The 19,551-nt window shown below is 36.2% G+C and overlaps 1 long non-coding RNA gene across 1 annotated transcript in view; it reads left to right on the plus strand.

The window, feature by feature from the left end:
- The window catches only part of LOC140624395 (uncharacterized), a 53,742-nt gene extending 37,796 nt beyond the window's left edge, over window positions 1–15,946 (plus strand). The window contains exons 3-4 of the long non-coding RNA XR_012023871.1: window positions 14,511–14,658; window positions 14,740–15,946. This is a non-coding gene — a long non-coding RNA (uncharacterized lncRNA). The remainder of the gene's footprint in view (window positions 1–14,510; window positions 14,659–14,739) is intronic.
- The last annotated feature ends 3,605 nt before the right edge of the window (window positions 15,947–19,551 follow it).

The following is a 19,551-nucleotide window of genomic DNA, read 5'->3' on the forward strand; positions in this document are numbered from 1 at the left end:
GAGTACACATTGTAGTGGGGTCGGTGACAAGGATCAGGCTGAGGGTATACAGGTGCACAGCTGGAAGAGTTAGCTACAAGTAAGCTACAAAGTGAGAGCCATGGTACCAGCTGTAATAACAGGAGGCCAGACTTGGTTTGGACCCACTGGCAGCTGCTGCAAGGCCTTGGTTGTCTGTGTGCTCACTTATGGGTGCACACCTACTACCACTGCCCCTTAACCCCACACCACCTGCCAAAGACATGTGCACTGTAGTGGAGGCTGTTAACAAGCATGGAGGGGGGAGCATCCCAGGTGGCTCAGCAGTTTAGTGCTGCCTTCGGCCCAGGGCCTGATCCTGGAGACCTAGGATCAAGTCCCACGTCGGGCTCCCTGCATGGAGCCTGCTTCTCCCTCTGCCTCTCTCTGCCTCTCTCTCTGTATCTCTCATGGATAAATAAAATCTTTTAAAAAATAAAAATTAAAAATTAAAAAAAAAAAACAGGCATTGGGCCAGTGATGTGTAGGTGCACAGCTGAAAGGACTACCTCTGAATATGGCTGTGGGGGCCAGCCAGGGGGCCTAGGCTGGTGTCTTGCACTTGCAGAGTTGTACAAGTGCAAGCTACCAGACTCTGGCAGGGATGAGAAGGTGCTCAGTCAGGTAGCTTCTTATACTTGTGCAGCTGCAGCGGGCTGTTCTTAGTTAACACTAATTCCTGTGGGGCAAAATCTGGTGAAATTTGCCTAATGGTCCTTGAAGGCTCTACTAGCTGTTGACATGGTCAACACTGAAATCTGATGAATTTGTCTGCAGATCTCTGAACCTAAATCACTTCCCACTGTGTGTCTACTAATAGTAGCTTCTGCTTTTCTTTCTTATACCTAGCTATCTCCATATATGTCAGCTTTGTTAATCTGGGTGGGGTGAAACCAAAGCTGTAACTTCACACAGTATCCCAAAAGGCTGGAGAAGTGGGTTGCTCATCCTGTTCTTCCTTTCCTATCTGGGAAGTTCCTTCTTAATGCTCAACAATACCAGCTTGGAGGATGGGATGATACAGGCAAAATGAAGTTGTCTTCCTTCCCATTAAGAATGGGATTTTTTTTTGGTAAAGCTAATGTAAATTTATAAAGATTGTATTTTGTTGAAAATAATTTCTCCTAAACCAGAAATTGATCATTTGTTGCAACTGGAATCCCAACTCTGATTATGTAGTAGTGGCAGCTTAGAGCTGTGCATTGAGCATTCTGAGGCCACATCAAAGCTCAAAATCAAAGTGTGTCTTGACTGTTAATTGACATATGCAATGAGCAGAAGAAGAAGTAATAGTGGCCCAATTATTTACCATTTCCCTTCTAGATTTTTTAAAACTCCAGTATAGTTAACATACAGTGTTATATTGGTTTTAGGTGTACAATATTGTGTTTCAGTAGTTCTATGCGTACTTCAGTGCTCATCATGCTAAGTGTACTCTTAATCCCCTTGACCTATTTCACCCATCCCCCACCCACCTCTCCCCTGGTAACTATCAGTTTGCTCTCTATAGTCAGACTATTTTTTGTGTGTTTTTCTCTTTTTTCTTTGTTTCTTAAATTCCACATGAGTGAAAACATACAGTATTTGACTTTTTCTGACTGACTTATTTCACTTAGCATTATATTCTAGAGTTCCCTCCAAGTTTCTGGCACATGGCATGATTTCATTGTTATGGTGTAAAACTCCATTGTATATTTATGCCACGTCTTTATCTACTCATCTATTGATGGATGCTTGAGTTGCTTCCATTGGGTTGGCTATTGTAAATAATGCTACAATAAACATAGGGGTATGTGTATCACTTTGGATTAGTGTTTATGTATGTTGATGGTAAATACCCAGCAATGCAATTACTGGATGGGAGGGTAGTTCTATTTTTAACTTTTTGAAAACCCTTCACATTGTTTTCCATAGTGACTGCATCAGTTTGCATTCCCACCAATAGTGCACAAGAGTTCCTTTTTCTCCACATTGTCATCAACACTGTTGTTTCTTATGTTTTTGATTTCAGCTATTCTGACAGGTGGGAGGTGATAACTCATTGTGATTTTGATTTGCATTTTCCCCGATGATTAGAGATGTCAAGCATCTTTTCATATGTCTTTTGGCCATCTATCTGTCTTCCTTGGGGAAATGTCTCTTCATATCTTCTGTCCATTTATTAATTGGATTATTTGGCCTTTTTGGTGTTGGGATGTATCAGTTCTTTATATATTTTGGTTACTAACCCTTTACCAGACATGTCATTTACAAATATCTTCTCCCATTCTGTAGGTTGCCTTTTAGTTCTGTTGATTGTTTTCTTTACTGTGCAGAAACTTTTTATTTTGATGTAGTCCCAATAGTTTATTTTTGCTTTTGTCTCCTTGGCCTCAGGAGACATATCTAGAAAGATATTGCTATAGCCCGTATCAGAGAAGTTACTGCCTGTGATACCTTTTAGGGTTTTTATATTTCAGGCCTCACATTCAGATCCTTAATCCATTTTGAATTTATTTTCGTGTATGATGTGAGAAGGTGGTCCAGTTTCATTCTTTTGCACACAGCTGCCTAGGTTTCCCAACACCATTTGTTGAAGAGACTGTCTTCTTCCCATTGCATATTCTCACCTCCTTTGTCCGAGACCATATAATTGTGAGTTTATTTCTGGGCTCTCTATTCTGTTCTGTTGGTCTATGTGTCTCTTTCTGTGTAAGTACCATAGCATTTTGATTACTACAGGTTTGCAGTAGATCTTGATATCTGGGATTGTGATACCTCCAGTGTTGTTCTGCCTTTTCCAAGATTGCTTTGGCTTTTCAAGGTCTCTTGTGGTTCCATACAAATTTTAAGATTATATGTTCTAGTTCTGTGAAAAATGTTGTGGTATTTTAATAGGGATTGCATTAAATCTGTAGATTGCTTTGGGAAGTATGGACATTTTAACAATGTTTGTTCTTCCAATCCACGAGCATGGAATATCTTTCCATTTGTTTGTGTTGTCTTCAGTTTCTTTCATCAGTGTTTTATGGTTTTTGGAATATAGGTCTTTCATCTCCTCGGTTAAGTTTATTCCTAGGCATTTTATTATTTTTGTTGCAATTGTAAATGGGACTGTTCTCTTAATTTCTTTTTCTGCTCTTTCATTATTAGTATATAGAAATGCAATGGATTTCTGTATATTGATTTTACTGAATCCATTAATCAGTTCTAGTAGTTTTTTGGTGGAGTCTTTAGGGTTTTCTATATATAGTATCCTGCTATCTGTAAATAATGAGAGGTTTGTTTTAAAGATTTTATTTATTTATTTGATGGAAAGTGCAGAGTGAGAGAGAGCATGAGCAGGGGGAGGGGCAGAGAGAGAAGAAGAAGCAGTCTCCATGCTGAGCAGGGAGTCCTATGCAAGAGTTTGATCCCAGCACTCTGGGATCATGAGCTGAGCCGAAGGCAGATGCTTAACTGACTCAGTCCTCCAGACTTCCCAATAGTGAGGGTTTTACTTCTTCCTTACCAGTTTGGATGCCTTATATTTTTGTTTTTTTGTGTGTATAATTGCTGTGGCTAGGACCTCTAGTACCATGCTGAATAAAGGTAGTGAGGGTGGACGTTCTTGTCCTGTTCCTAATCTTAGAGGAAACACACTCAGTTTTTCACCATTGAGTACAATGTTAGCTGCAGGTTTTTCATATGTGGCCTTCATTATGTTGAGATATGTTCCCTGTAAACCTACTTTGTTTAGAGTTTTCATCATGAATGAATGTTGTACTTTGTTAGATGCTTTTTTTATATCTATTGAAATGATCATATAGTTTTTATCCTTTCTTTGGTTGATGTGACACACCACATTGATTAATTTGTGAGACTGAACCACCCTTGCATCTCAGGAACAAATCCCACTTAATCATGGTGGATGATTTTTTAATGTATTGTTGGGTTGGATTTGCTAACATTTTGTTGAACATTTTTGTATCTGTGTTCATCAGAGATCTTGGCTTGTAACTCTCTATCTCTTTTTTGGAGTGTCTATCTGGTTTTGGTATCAAGGTAATGCAGGCCTCATAGAATGAATTTAGAAGCTTTCCTTGTCTTTTTGTTTTTGGAATTTTGGAATACCTATTTTGAGAATAGGTATTAGCTTCCTTTAAATGTTTGGTAGAATTAACCTTAGTTAAGCTGGTTGGTCCTTGACATTCATTTCTTGGGAGTTTTTTGAATACTGATTCAATTTCATTGCTGGTAATCTGTTCAGATTTTTTATTTTTTATTTTTGGAGGGGGGCTCAGTTTCAGGAAGTTAGATGTTTCTAGGAATTTATATCTTTCTTCTAGATTGTCCAGTTTGTTGGCATATCAGTTTTATAATCTCTTACACAATCCTTTATATTTTTGTGATGTTGGTTATTTCTCATCATTCACTTCTGATTTTGTTTATGTGAGTCCCCTCTTTGTTCTTTGATGAGTCTGGCTAAAGGTTTATCAATTTTGTTGATCTTTCAAAGAACCAGTTCCTTGTTTCATTCACTGATTGATTGAGTTTCTATTTCATTTATTTCTGCTGTAATTTTTATTATTTCCTTCTACTGGATTTGGGTTTTGTTTGTTCTTTTTCTAACACCTTTAGGTGTAAGTTTAGGTTATTTATTTGAGATTTTTCTTGCTCCTTGAGGTAGGCCTATATTACTATAAACTTTCTTCTTAGAACAACTTTTGTTGCTCCCAAGGATTTTGGATCACTGTGTTTTAGTTTTCATTTTTCTCCATGTATTTTTTTATTTCCTCATTGATTTATTAGTTTACTCATTTATATTTAGTAGCATGTCACTTAACCTCTTTGTATTTATGTTCTTTCCAGATTTTTCTTTTCTTTTTTTTTTTTTTTTTTAAGATTTTATATATTCATGAGAGACACAGAGAGAGACAGAGACACAGGCAGAGGGAGAACTAGGCTCTCTGTAGGGAGCCTGATGTGGGTCTCAATCCCTGGATCCAGGATCACACCCTGAGGCAAAGGCAGATGCTCAACCATTGAGCCACTGAGGCGTCCCTTTCCAGATTTTTTCTTGTTGATTTCTAGTTTCATAGAGTTACAGTCAGAAAAGATACAGGGCGTGACTTCCACCTTTTGTTGTTGTTGAGACTTATTTTGTGACCTAACATATGATCTATTTTGGGGACTGTTCTGTATACACTTGAAAAGAGTATGTAATCTGTTGTGTTAGGATGGAATGTTTTGAACATATCGTTAAATCTATCTGGCTCAATGTGTCATTCAAAGCCACTGTTTCCTTGTTGGTTTTCTGTTTGGATTATCTGTCCATTAATATAAGTGGGGTGTTAAAGTCCCCTACTGTGACTGTATTATTATCAATTTCTTCCTTTATGCTTGTTATTATCTATCTGCTTTATATATTTTGGTGCTCCCATGTTGGGTGCATAGATAATTAAAATTGTTGTATTTTCTTTTTGGATCATTCCCTTTATGATTATATAGTATCCCCCTTTGTCTCTTGTTACAGTCTTTGTTTTGTTTTATTTTATTAAGATTTTATTTATTTATTCATGAGAGACAGAGAGAGAGAGGCAGAGACTCAGGCAGAGGGAGAAGCAGGATCCATGCAGGGAGCCTGATGTGGGACTCAGTCCTGGGACTCCAGGATCATGTCCTGAGCCGAAGGCAGACATGCTTAACTGCTGAGCCACCTAGGGGTCCCACAGTCTGTTTTAAAAAGTATTGCTACCCTGGCTTTTTTTTCACTTCTATTTGCATGATAAATGTTTTTATATACCTTTACTTTCAATCTACATGTATCCTTAGGTCTGGAATGAGCATCTTGTAGGCAGTATACAGATGGGTCTTGCTTTTTTTTATCTATTCTGTCACTTGTGTCTTTTGATTAGAGCATTTAGTCCATTTACATCCAAAGTAATTATTGATAAATATATACTTATTCTATTTTGTTACTTATTTTATGGGATTTTTTTTTTGTTGTTGTTGTTGTTGTTCTTTGTTCCTTTATTCTCCTACTCTCTCACGGTTTGCTGGCTTTCTATAGTGATATACTTGGATTATTTTCTCTTTGTTTTTTGCATATCTATTAAAGGCTTTTGATTTGTGGTTACCGTTAGGTTTATATATAACATCTTATGCATATAGCAGTCTATATTAAGGTAATGGTCACTTAAGTTTGAACTCATTCTTTATTCCTTTCTCCATCACGTTTTATGTATGTCCCTACTGTTGTGGCTAAGCCATGTTTTCCTTCAGGCTAGCCATATGCAATGGCTCTCTTTGCTTCTTGTGGGCAGTGTTTGGTCCCTATGTTGTTATTTGGCTAGTCTGGGCCCTTGTTTGTCTTCAGTTGAGTCAGACCAGCTGTTTGCCAGAGATACGTAGCACTGAACTGTAGGGCATTTTACCTGTGTTGTCTTATGAGTGTTCATTGATGGGCAAGGCCTGTAGTAAGATCAGATGTCTGCCCCAGTGCATTTCTGGGGCTGCAGTTGTACTGTTGTGAGTCGTTATCTTCCCCTCTGTTTGAGTCAAGATTCACTTTGGAGTGGTGTTGGCCCCTGTGGATACTGATTGCACACTGCCAGGCTTGTGGTAGTACTTTGGGTGGGCACTGGACAAAAGCGTATTGGAGGGGGCAGGTCTACAGGAGAACAGGAGCAAGGAACCCAGTGCCAGCAATTTCCACACTAGTCCATTGTGGGAGTGGGGCTGTAGCTTCCCAAAACTCCTGCCCAGGACAGCAAGAGGGGGCAGATCCACAGAAGCATGTCGGCCTGGGGTGTGATGTTAGCAAGGTAGGTGGAGAGTGTGCTGGTTCCCACCGGAATCCATGTGTCTAGGCTAGAGTTGGGATAGGAAAATGGCACTTGTCAGCTCTTTTTTTTTCCTTAGTGAGGTCTTCCAAAGATCCCTCAGGCTCTGAGATTAGTAAGTAAATCTCCCACTAATATATACCAGGCATTTTTCAAACTGCTGGTTCTGTCTTCTACCTCAGCTGGTCTGTTTGTTGTGCTGTCTCTTTAAGGACAGGGACTCTGCCCTCCTAATTCTCACAGAGTGGAACCCACTGATTTTTTAGTTCCAGATTTTAAGCGCCACTGATTGTTGGGATCCTCAGGTTTTCAAAGCCAAATATTATGAGGATTCGTCTTCCTCATGTGGGTTCCCCGTGCCTACCATGCCTGGTGTGAGGGTCTGTTTCTTTCTCCTCTTTGCACCCACTAAGTTTCTCTAGTGGACAGTCCCATGGGTCATTTGGCTCCTGACCACATCTTTGCCCTCCTGTACTCTTCTACAGGGTCTCTTCTCTATATTTAACTGTAGAGGGTCTGTTCTGCCATTGTTCAGAACTTTCCTGGGTTATTGATACTGATGTGGGTGTTAACTAGTTGTATCCCTAGATCAAAGTGAGCTTAGGATCCTGCTATACCACCATTGTCCTTGAAAGTCTCACCTTTCTAGGTTTCTAAGTAAATTATGATATATGCTCATGTTTAAAGGAGGTTTGATTATTCAGTCTTTCTATATTACTTATCTCATGAATAAGTAGAAATAATTGTCTTCTTAATGCTAATTCCTGAGTAGTGATGAAGTAATTGAGGCATTGAAAATATTTATTTAAGGGCACGTGGGTTGCTCAGTGGTTGAGCATATACCTTTGGCTCAAGTTGTGATCCTGGAGTCCTGGAATCCCTCCCTGGAGGGAGCCTGCTTCTCCTTCTGCCTATGTCTCAGTGTCTCTCTGTGTGTCTCTCATGAATAAATAAATACAAATCTAAGAACAGATAAATAATAAATAATCTTAAAAAAAAAAGAAAAGAAAATATTTATATAAGGGCACATGGCTGCCTTAGTCAATAGTAGATTGTGTTACTCTTGATCTTGGGGTTGTGGATTCAAGCAGCACTTTGGGTGGAGATTGCTTAAAAATAAAATATTTAAAAACATATTTATTTAAATTCTTACTTTTATGAAAGTTACATTTTCATGTCATGTTCTTTATAAATATCTGATTTACAAAAGGCTTCTAATAGTAAATCACCTACATTTAAAAATTAGAAAAGGACCTAGAAAGAAATATTTATGAAGTCTATTCACAATCACTCCTAAGTGGAAACAATCCAAAAGTTCTTCAGTGGCTGAATGTATAAACAAACTATGGTACTTCTCGTTATCCCATACTACTATATTCCATCCTATATATTATATAGAATACTATACAACAAGAGAAGGGAGAGGAGACTGGGGAATCGGTTATATAGCTTATGAGGATTAATGAGCACATTTATCATGATGAGCACCAGGGGAGGTATGGGAATGTTGAATCACTATATTGTACACATGAAACTAATGTAACACTGTATGTTAACTGGAATTAAAATAAAAATTTTAAAAATGAAAGAGGAATAAGAAATTGGTTTAAGAAACAATAGAAAGGGGATCCCTGGGTGGCGCAGCGGTTTGGCGCCTGCCTTTGGCCCAGGGCGCGATCCTGGAGACCCGGGATCAAATCCCACGTCGGGGTCCCTGCATGGAGCCTGCTTCTCCCTCTGCCTGTGTCTCTGCCTCTCTCTCTCTCTGTGTGACTATCATGAATAAATAAATAAAATCTTAAAAAAAAAAAAGAAACAATAGAAAGGAATGAACTATTGATAAGTGAAAAAATTTCAAAGAATATCCAAGGGAACAGTGAAATAAACCCTTCTCAAGCGCTTACAACATGTGTACTTAACTTTATAAACTTCTTTTGCAAGGACAAATGTATATTGATAGAAAATAGATTACTGGTTGCCGAAGGCTAGAGATTGTGGAAGTGTGTGACTACTAAGGTATAGTAAAAGGGATTAAGGTGGAGGGTGATAGACATGTTCTATATCCTGATTATGCTGATAGTAATGTGAATCTGTACATGCACTAAAATTTATAGAACTATCTACTTCCAAAAACCAATTTAATATTAAAATTTTAAATAAATTTTAGAAAAGAATCTAGATGAGGACTTTGAGTTGGCTTCAAGTTGTATGTGTGCTATGAAATGAAAGGAAAATTCTGAGGATTAGAATAAAAGATCTAAGAAATTATATGTTAAAAAAAACCCACATTGTATAGCAAGTGGGCAGTTGGGGTTAGTATTTAGTGTCTTATGAACTTGATTCATATTCTGTAATGGAAAGAGTATAGATAAGCATTTTACTCCAGAATATGTGTTGGCCTTGTAGCATTAAGTAAAATAGATGTTCAAAGAAAATGCTCCATTTTTTTTCTTTTGGCTTCACATAGTTTCTGACATAGTATTAACATCCCCTAGTTGGAATAGCATGAAATTGGATGATCTAATAATATCTCTCCTGACTGCAAAGTTTGGTTCATTTTAGTTTTTGCCAGATAACTTTTTTGAGTTTTCATGTTTTAAGTATTCATTTTTTTAATACTATGCCAAACAAAAATTTAAGACCACTAGGTGGGGATGTAAACAATACAGCTTTTGTTATTTCTCTTGTGCTAAGAAGTAACTTGATGGGTACAGCTATAAGCGTAATTCCCCAAAAAGAGGGAAGAAAACAAAACAAAACAAAAAACAAAACTGTAAAAGCACTTGATTTTATATTTCTAATTGTTACGGTAATCTGGATTGGGGAAAAATGAAGCTTCTGAAATAAGGATAAAATCATCTATGTTCAAATAGCATATTCTGAAACCATAATTTCTTGGGATGACTCCTCATTGTCACAGTATATAATATTAGTTGTCTTATGGGTTTGTTTTGTTCTAATACATTTTTAATGATAGATATGAAATGAAAAATTCAACAGAATAAATTGTAATTTTCTGTTTTTTATACAATTTATACAATTTTTATAATAATTTTCTGTTTTCTTGTTTTGATACTATAAAAAAGAATGATCATTTGCCTCTTTTAAAGATATGTTTAAAATCATGTTAGTTTCATGACTTATTACTGATGTTCAGTTTTCTACATGTAATTAGCAAAAACATAGTTATGTTAAGAACGTTAAGAATATCTTAGAGAATTTCTTCATAGTAAAATACCATTGTGCTATGTTGCAAACAGTCTTTTAAAGAGTACTTAGAAAAAAAGGGAATGGAAAGGGCTTTTTTTTTTTTTTTCTTTTTTTACCTCTAAAATGAGGACAGCTGTATATTTCAGGAGTTAAAATTATCTTTTTATTTTTTGAGAATTTTCTTCTCTCATACTGTATTTTTTATTACTTTTGGAGCAAATACACGTGATTATTGATAATTATGTGGGCTTTGGTATGAAAACATTGTATCACTGTTGAAGATTCCCTTTAACCACAATACAAGGCTTCTATTCAATAAGGGCTGACACTTGTTTCTTTCAGCAGTCTGTCTTAGATTTTTGGTTGCTTAGTGCTGGTCAGAAATGGAGGTCAGAGAATATGATATATTTAATATTTATTTCTTTAAGTAAATATAGCAATTTTTAAGGAACTAACGATTCTTATAAGTGAATTATCAATTTTTATGACTGCTTACTATATATAACAAAATTTATCATTCCAACCATTTTAGAAACTTGTAACATATAATATAAATTTTAACACTTTCTCTATTTTTAAGTGTACAATTCAGTGGTATTAATTACATTCATACTGTTGTGCAACCATCTGCTGTTTGCAAAACTGTTTTCATTACCACAAACAGAAACTCTGTAACCATTAAGCAATAACTCCCCATTCTCCCCAGCTACTGGTAACTTCTAATCTACTTTCTGTCCCATGAATTTGCTTTGAAAAACTTGATTTAAATATAATTTTATGTTTTTAATTTTTCCATTTGGATGAAAAATATTTTATATGCTGGAGATCTATTGTCATTTGGAAGAAGTAAAATATAACACTGAACAGTACTGTATTACACATATACAGACAAGTAGCTCTGAATTATAACAGAGAAACAAGTTACTCATGTCAGTAAGTTTACTAGGCATCTTATTTAATCTTAGGATTTACTTAGTATTTTCAGGAAGAAAAGAGCTTACCACTCTTGAATTCTTATGATGTGCTTTATATTAGGACAAAAATCAAGAATATACATACATACATACATACATACATACATACATAATTAAGGCCTTCATTTTAGTCACACTAAGGTGACAAATGTACAAAACAGTTGAACAGAAAATAAATAGAAGTATGTGAATTAGAAGGAAAAATGACTAAAACATCTTTCATTTTAATTATTCCATTTGTTTATTTCAAGTCATAGATGACACATTAGTTGGAAAATATCAACAGGAACAGCAAATAAATGGCATAAAAATATTTTTACTGATCTTTTAAGAAACTGCCTCTCAGCTAAAATTATTTTTAAAGGAAGGGCTTGCTTGCACTGTAAGATAATCCTTGGCCACTGGAGTTTTCTGAACAAGAGTAAAAACGGAATTTTAGTGACTGGTCAAATATTAACTGTCCACACCTACAGTTTTCTGAAGAAATTTAGACATGATTCATAATTTAATAAAGGGCTTCAGATTTTGTTTTTTCTCAATGGGAAGATACATAGTAAATAGATCAACAAATGAGTGAAATCTTTGTAGAAATTTATGTACTAAATTTAATAGTTTGATTCATATTGTAATTGAGTATATTGAACAACATTGGTAGATGGAGATAATTGAAGCCTTTCATTTAAAAGAAGCTAAAATTTTGTTATATTCTATAGTAAGTTGATATGCTGGTAAATTTAAAAATATAGTGGATAATGATTAAATTAGTTGAGGAAATCTGAAAAACCATCTTTCTGTACATTATTTCAGGTAAAATTGTACCTTAATTATCCCAGAAAAATGACTCAATTTATTTTTAATATATCTTGAGATGGCTTTCCTTGGATTTCATAATTCTATAACTAGGAGGGGTTTTCTTCATAATGTTTCACTTATGTTGCTATGACATTCTTTACCTTTAACTTATTACCTCATATCCTGAGTATAAATGGAGAATAGTTCACTACTGAACACAATTTTTTCCTATCCCTGAGTGAGAGATCCAGAGGAATTTTAGAGTTGTTTGGCTCATTCAGCTTCCATTAAATTACATTCTGTTATGCCTCCTTGTACTGAAGAGGCTGGGAAGCTAAAAATTGCATTTCCTGAATTCCTTGCTTTTGATGTTCTGGATGCATATCAAGTTCCTTCAATAATATGCACTCCTGCAAAACTTGGAAGGAAAAAAGTTAAGGGAAGGCTACTTTTCTGTTCCTCTTGGCTGTTGCTGCTGGGCAACAGGTTCAGGAAGATGTCAGATTTGGGGCACCTGGGTGGCTCAGTGGTTGAGCGTCTGCCTTTGGCTTAAGTCATGATCCCAGGGTCCTGGGATTGAGTCCCACATCTAGTTCCCCTCAGGGAGTCTCTTCCTTCTGCTTTTCCCTCTGCTTATGTCTCTGCCTCTCTCTATGTGTCTCTCAAGAATAAATAAATAGGGATCCCTGGGTGGCGCAGTGGTTTAGCGCCTGCCTTTGGCCCAGGGCGCGATCCTGGAGACCCGGGATCGAATCCCACGTCAGGCTCCCGGTGCATGGAGCCTGCTTCTCCCTCTGCCTGTGTCTCTGCCTCTCTCTCTCTCTCTCTGTGACTATCATAAAATAAATAAAAATTAAAAAAAAAAATAAAGCTCTTTAAAAAAAAAAAAAAAAAAAAGAATAAATAAATAAAATATTTTTTAAAAATTAAATTAAAAAATACATTCTTCTTTCTCCCACTCTTTTTTTTTTAAAGATTTTATTTATTTATTCATGAGAACACACAGAGAGGATTGAGAGAGAGAGGCAGAGACACAGGCAGAGGGAGAAGCAGGCTCCATGCAGGGAGCCCGACGTGGGACTCGATCCCGGGTCTCCAGGATCACGACCTGGGCTGAAGGCGGCGCTAAACCGCTGAGCCACCAGGGCTGCCCTCTCCCACTCTTGATGCTCTTGTTGAAAATCAATTTACCACAGGTGTAAAGGGTTTTTTTAAATTTAATTTCAGTTCCTTTCCATTGATATATATGTCTGTCCTTAGGCAGTACCACACTGTCTTGATTACTGTTGCTTTGTAGTAAGTTTCAAAATTGAGAAGTGTAGGTTCTCTAATCTTACTCTTTCTTTATAAGTTGGTTTTGGTTTTCTGAGTTCCTGTTTTCCTTAGGAAACCAGAATCAGGTTGTTGACTTCTACAGGGGGGTAGAGGAGGAAGCTTGGATATGGATGGAGATTGTACTGAATCTCTTCATCAATTTGGGGACTATTGCCATTATAACAATGTTAAATATTTCATTCCATGAAATATTCTTTTTATTTTTAAATATTTTTCAAAATGTTTTGTAGGCTCAAGCATACATATCTTACTCTTCTTTTGTTAAATTTGTTTTTGGGTATCATTTTTTGAGCACTTCTTTTTGTTCTATTATAAGATATTCTTCATCTGTTTCATATACTTTTACCCTAGCTTTAGAATGAGCCATTTCTCCAAGAAGCCTTGGTTATTTTTAATGGGTAATTGTATTTAAGAAACATTATCTGGATGTTCAGTGTGTTCTAAAATACTTATTTTAGAAAGGAAACTAAGGCCCACTAAGTTCTAATATTCCATTTGTTGGCCTTCTAAAAATAGTATTGTACACTAAAATGAGTTAGAAATTCTTTGGGGGACTCTACTCTCATGTATGAAGTCTGAAAAAAGTAATACAAGTCTGAAATATGTTATTATTGTGAGAAAAAAATATTTTCTAAGATGGCTGGAAATACTGACAAAGATGGCAGCTTCAAATAGCTTTTATTGGCTAAATTTTGATAATTCAAACATAGAAAAGAAGATCATTAACCACTTGAATCTGTAAAAAGCTTTAAGTCAATGATGATGCTCCAAAGGAACAGTGTTCAGGAAATCATATATGTATTTGTATGGGGATCTGTGATTCCCAGTTACAAAATATACCTTATGATTACCAGCTAAGTGATAACTTACCAAGGATCAAGAAGTCGACTATGGAGTAATGGATTTGTGTCTGTGGTCCTTAGACCATGCTTAATATAAGAACTTCTCAAATACAAGTGTGGTTGTAGGTATATTGAGAGATCTTTCAAGGAATCTGGGGCCTGGTTCTAGATAAACTGTCAGGGAAGCTTAAAAAAATTGTCTGGGAAGCTTGAGATGTGGACTTGAGATTCTCCTGCCTCCCAGTAAACCCCCAGAAATATGTTAGATGTATGTTATATACATATATCAAGTTATCTGGCAAACACCCCAGATTTTCAAGTAATGCTAGGAGTTAGGAAGCTATAATACTCCCCTTCTTTTTGAAGAATAAAGTAAATGCTGCTTATTCCTGGAAGGACCTTCACTCTGTTTAGCAGTTGCATATTTCCATCAAGATTTTAGAAACTCAGAATGCTTTACTGGATGTAGTGTTGTGTAATTCTTACCTTTTAAAAATTTTAATGGATACTATGCAATTCTATCTTTCTGTTTTCAGGTCACTCTGAAGTCTGACAACATGATTATATCTGTGGGCAGCTCCCAAGTGTCCAAATTTCATAAAGAAGTAAAACTGTACATTTTTTCTGATGATAAGATTGTTTCCTAAAAAACTAAGGAGTCTGCAAAGCAACTAGAGCAAACAAGTGAATTAATTAATTAATTAATTTATTTATTTATTTATTGCAGATAAATACATGTTTAATGATCCATTGTTCTTCACACAGATAACTACAGAGACTTTATGATCTCAGGATATATAACCATGCAACACAAACCAATCAACCAATTCTAAAATAAACTTGGCTTCTGGGGGATCCCTGGGTGGCGCAGCGGTTTGGCGCCTGCCTTTGGCCCAGGGCGCGATCCTGGAGACCCGGGATCGAGTCCCACGTCGGGCTCCCGGTGCATGGAGCCTGCTTCTCTCTCTGCCTGTGTCTCTGCCTCTCTCTCTCTCTCCTCTGTGACTATCATGAATAAATAAATAAAATCTTAAAAAAAAAAAAAAAAAAAAACTTGGCTTCTTACAACTATCCTGTAAACACTGCAGCCCTTGTTCCATCCAAAATGAGCCTCCTCTCACATGAAAAGTTATCACAGGGGAATGGGAAACCTAGCTTTGTGGCCAAAAGGAAAAACCAAAGGAAAAACAGTAACTGGGTGAACTGGTGAGAGCAGGATATGCAGTGCCCTTCACTGTGCTGCTTTGCTCTTCTTACTCTTGCTCTTTTTGTCCCTCTTCTTCAGTCCATCCATGTTAGCTCTCAATAGGTTTGAGTAAGCCATCTGAAACTTGTTTACTTCTTTGGAACTCACCACAGTGCTGATCTTCTTTTTCCCATCAGTAGCTCTTAACAGACACTTGTTGTCTGAGGGCTCAAAGCCCTCTACAGAACCTTTCCTTGGAATGGGTTTAGTTTGACCATCATACTTCTTCAGGGTGATGAACATGCTGCCCGACAACTGGCACTTCTGGAAGAATCTGGTCAGCTCCCTCAGGAACTGCTCACTCTCCAGCAGCACCATCCCAGCGCCACTAGCTCCCAGGCGTCAGCATAAGGCTCTCCAAACAAGTGAATTTAATAGTGTAACAGGATACAGAGTTAAGATATAAAAATCAATGGTATTTTAATATTACTAGTAGCAAACAACTGGAATTTTTAAAATTCCATTTACAGTTATACCAAAAAAATAATTCTTAGGAATAAATAAAACAAAAGGCATTTACAGCTTCTACCCTAAAAACTACAAAACATTAATGAGAGAATTTAAAGATTAAATTAATGGAGAGCTATACTTTTCTCATGGATTAGAACATTTAAGATTAGTCATATGACTCTTCTAACCAAATTTATCAACATATCCATACAATTTCAATTAAAACTCCCAACTAAAAAAAAAAAAAAAAAAACAAAACAAACAAACAAACAAAAACTCCCAACTATTTTGGCAGAACATGACAATCTGATTCTAAAATGTATATGGAAATGCAAGAAAAGAAAACATGAGTAGGCAAAGCAATTTTTAAAGTGGCAAACAAGTTAGGATGACAAACCTAAATGATTTCAAGACTTCAGATAAAGTTACTGTTATCAAGACCACTTCTGGGGCTCCTGGATGGCTCAGTTGGTTATGTGTCCAACTCCTGATTTCAACTGAAGTCATGATTTCAGGGTTGTGAGTTCAAGTCCTGCATCAGGCTCCACCCCCAGCACCATGTCTCCCTCTGCTCTGCCCCCACACGCTCATGTGCACTCTCTCAAATAAATTAAATGTTTAAAAAACTAAAAAGACCACCTGCTGTTGGTGAAATGATCAGCCTGAGGATAGGTAGAAACAAAATTAATCTTAATGTAAACCTACACATACATAATTATCTACTTTTCATTAAGAGTACCAAGTTCCTTTTTTTTTTTTTTTTAAGAGTACCAAGTTCAATAAGAGAATGAAGAATATTTTTAATCAATGATGTGGCTAACTGGCTATCCATATGACCATCCACATTTCCTACTGTATTTCATGAGGAGAAATTAACTCAAATTCTCAAATTGACTCAAATTAACTCAAAATGAACTATAGACTTAAACTTAGCACTATAAATTTTGGGGTAAAAAAAAAAAACAAACAATTTTGCTACCTTGGGTTGGGAAAATGATTTTTAATTAGGACTCAAGAAGCATGAACCATAATAGAAAATATAAGTTCCTTTTTAAAATCAAAATTAAAATTTTTTCTCTTTGAAAACACCTTTAAGAAAAAGAAAAGTTGGGCACTTGGATGGCTCAGTCTGTTAAGCGTCTGCCTTGGGCTCAGGTAATGATCTCAGGGTTCTGGGATCAAGCTCTACATCCCACTCCCTGCTCAGTGGAGAGCCTGCTTCTTCTCCTTCTCCCTCTGTCACACCTCTCTGCTTGTGCTCTCTCTCTTAAATAAATAAAATAAAAATAAATAAATAAAATCTTTTAAAAAAGTAATTGCTAAAACTTTATTAAAAAAGGAAAAGAGGGATCCCTGGGTGGCGCAGCGGTTTGGCGCCTGCCTTTGGCCCAGGGCGCGATCCTGGAGACCCGGGATCGAATCCCACGTCGGGCTCCCGGTGCATGGAGCCTGCTTCTCCCTCTGCCTGTGTCTCTGCCTCTCTCTCTCTCTCTGTGACTATCATAAATAAATAAAAATTAAAAAAAAAAAAAAGGAAAAGAAAGTGAAAAGGCAATGCATATATGAAGGAAAGTATTTGCAAACATATTTTAAAGGACTTGCCTTCAGGATATAAAAACACAACCTATTAATAAAAAGAAAAAAAATGATCAAGTTTAAAAATGGGCAAAAGTTTTGCACAGTCACAGCACCAAAATAATACTTGAATTGATAAATAATCACAAGAAAATATGCTCAAATCATTAGTCAACAGAGAAATGTAAGTTTAAATAAATGAGACTCCTTTTATGCTCATTAACATTGTTAAAGTTTAAAAGGTATCAGTACTAAATGCTGGTTAGTATTGCAGTAATTAGAACTGTCAAATTCTGGTGGACATGTAGAATGGTTTAGCTTAGCCATATCTGAAAATGGTTTCCAGTTTCTTAAGTTACCAACAAAATAAAAATAGATAAATTGGACTTCATCTGTAATAAAAACTTTTGTCCTTCAAAGGACGCTATTAAGAATGTAGAAAGAAATGCACAGAATGGGAAAAATATTTTCAAATCAAATATTTGACAAAGGACTTGCATCTTAAATATGTGAAAACCTCTTACAACTCAATAATAAGACAAAAGCCCAATTAAAAAATGGGTGAGGGATCTGAATAGACATTTATCTGGTGTAGCAATGGCTAATGAGCACACAAAAAGATGTTCACTATCAGTAGTCATTAAAGAAATGCAAGTCGAAACCAAAGTGATATACCATTCACTCCCACTAGGTTGGCCACTAAACCTAAGAAAAAAGCCTAAATGAGAATGTAGAGGTGTTGGAACCTTTCGTATATATGTCACTGTTGACAATATAAAATAGTTCAGCAACTATGGAAAACAGTTTGGCAGTTTCTGAAAAAATTAAACAGAATTACCATATGACCCAGTAATATGGTAATATCCACTTGTAGGTATATGCCCTAAAGAACTTAAGACAGATACTTAAACAAGTACTTGTATACAGGTGTTTATAGCAGCAATATTCATAATAGCCAAAATGTGGAAACAACCTAACTGTCCATCAGTGGATGAATGGATAAATCAATTGGGGTACAGGCATGCAATGGAATATTATTCAGCCAATAAAAAGTAAAGAAGTAGTGTTACATGCCATAATGTAGATGAGCCTCAATAACATTATGCTAGGTGAAAGAAGCCAAACACAAAAGACTATATATTTATTCTCTGATTCCAATTATGTGGAATATCTAGAATGGATAAATCCAGAGACAGAAAGCAGATTGGTGGTCATGGCAGTTTGGAGAAGGAGGGAATATATAAAAACTACTTAGTATGGGATTTTATTTTGGGGTGATGTAAATAATATGATGGTTGCACAATATTCTTTTTTTTTTTCTGCAAAATAGGAAACCAGTTTAATCCAACTCTTTAAAGGTACAAATTAGAGGTTGCACAATATTCTAAATTTACTAAATGCCGCTGAATTATTCCCCTTAAAATAGTTAATTTCATGTTCTGTGAATTCCCATAGGAACACACACACATCAAGATACCTCTACACCTAATTAGGATGGATAAAATTTAAAAGCTTGACCATACTAAGTTTTGACATGGTTGTGGAGGAGTTGGAACACTCATTCACTGCTGATGAAAATATAAAATTATAAAACCACTTTGGAAAATAATTTGACAGTTTAATAAGTTAAACATACACCTGCTACAGTATTCAACCATTGCACTTTAGGAATATACCCAAGTGAAAAGAGTATATGTTCAGGGACACCCAGGTAGCTCAGTGTTTGAGCATCTGCCTTTGGCTCAGCTTGTGATCCCCAAGTCCTGGGATCGAGGCACGTCGGTGATTCAGTGGTTGAGCATTTGCCTTCGGCTCAGGTAGTGATCTTGGGGTCCTGGGATCAAATCCTGCATGTGGCTCCCCACAGGGAGCCTGCTTCTCCCTCTGCCTATGTCTCTGCCTCTCTCTCAGAGTCTTTCATGAATAAATAAATAATTTTTTTTAAAAAAGAGTTTATGTCCACATAAACTCTGGTACTGAGATGCTTCTACTAGCTTTATTTGTAATAGTTTCATATTGGAAACATCTGAAATGTTAGTGGAAAACCAAATTGCGATGTATTTATAAAATGGAATACTCTTAAAGCAATAATATATAAGGATGAACTATCAACACACACACATGACAGTATGAATGAATCTCAAAATCATTTTGCTAAGTTAGAAGCTGGGGGATGGAGGGGGAATACATATGATGTCATTTATGTAAAACTCTAAAAAATACAAACAAATCTTTGGTGACATTAAATAAATAGATGTCTGGGGCCAGAGCTGCAGGCATCAGGAGAGAGAAGGGTTTCAAAGGAG

Source organism: Canis lupus, chromosome 34 (genome assembly GCF_048164855.1).
Source record: "Canis lupus baileyi chromosome 34, mCanLup2.hap1, whole genome shotgun sequence".
Taxonomy (NCBI): domain Eukaryota; kingdom Metazoa; phylum Chordata; class Mammalia; order Carnivora; family Canidae; genus Canis; species Canis lupus.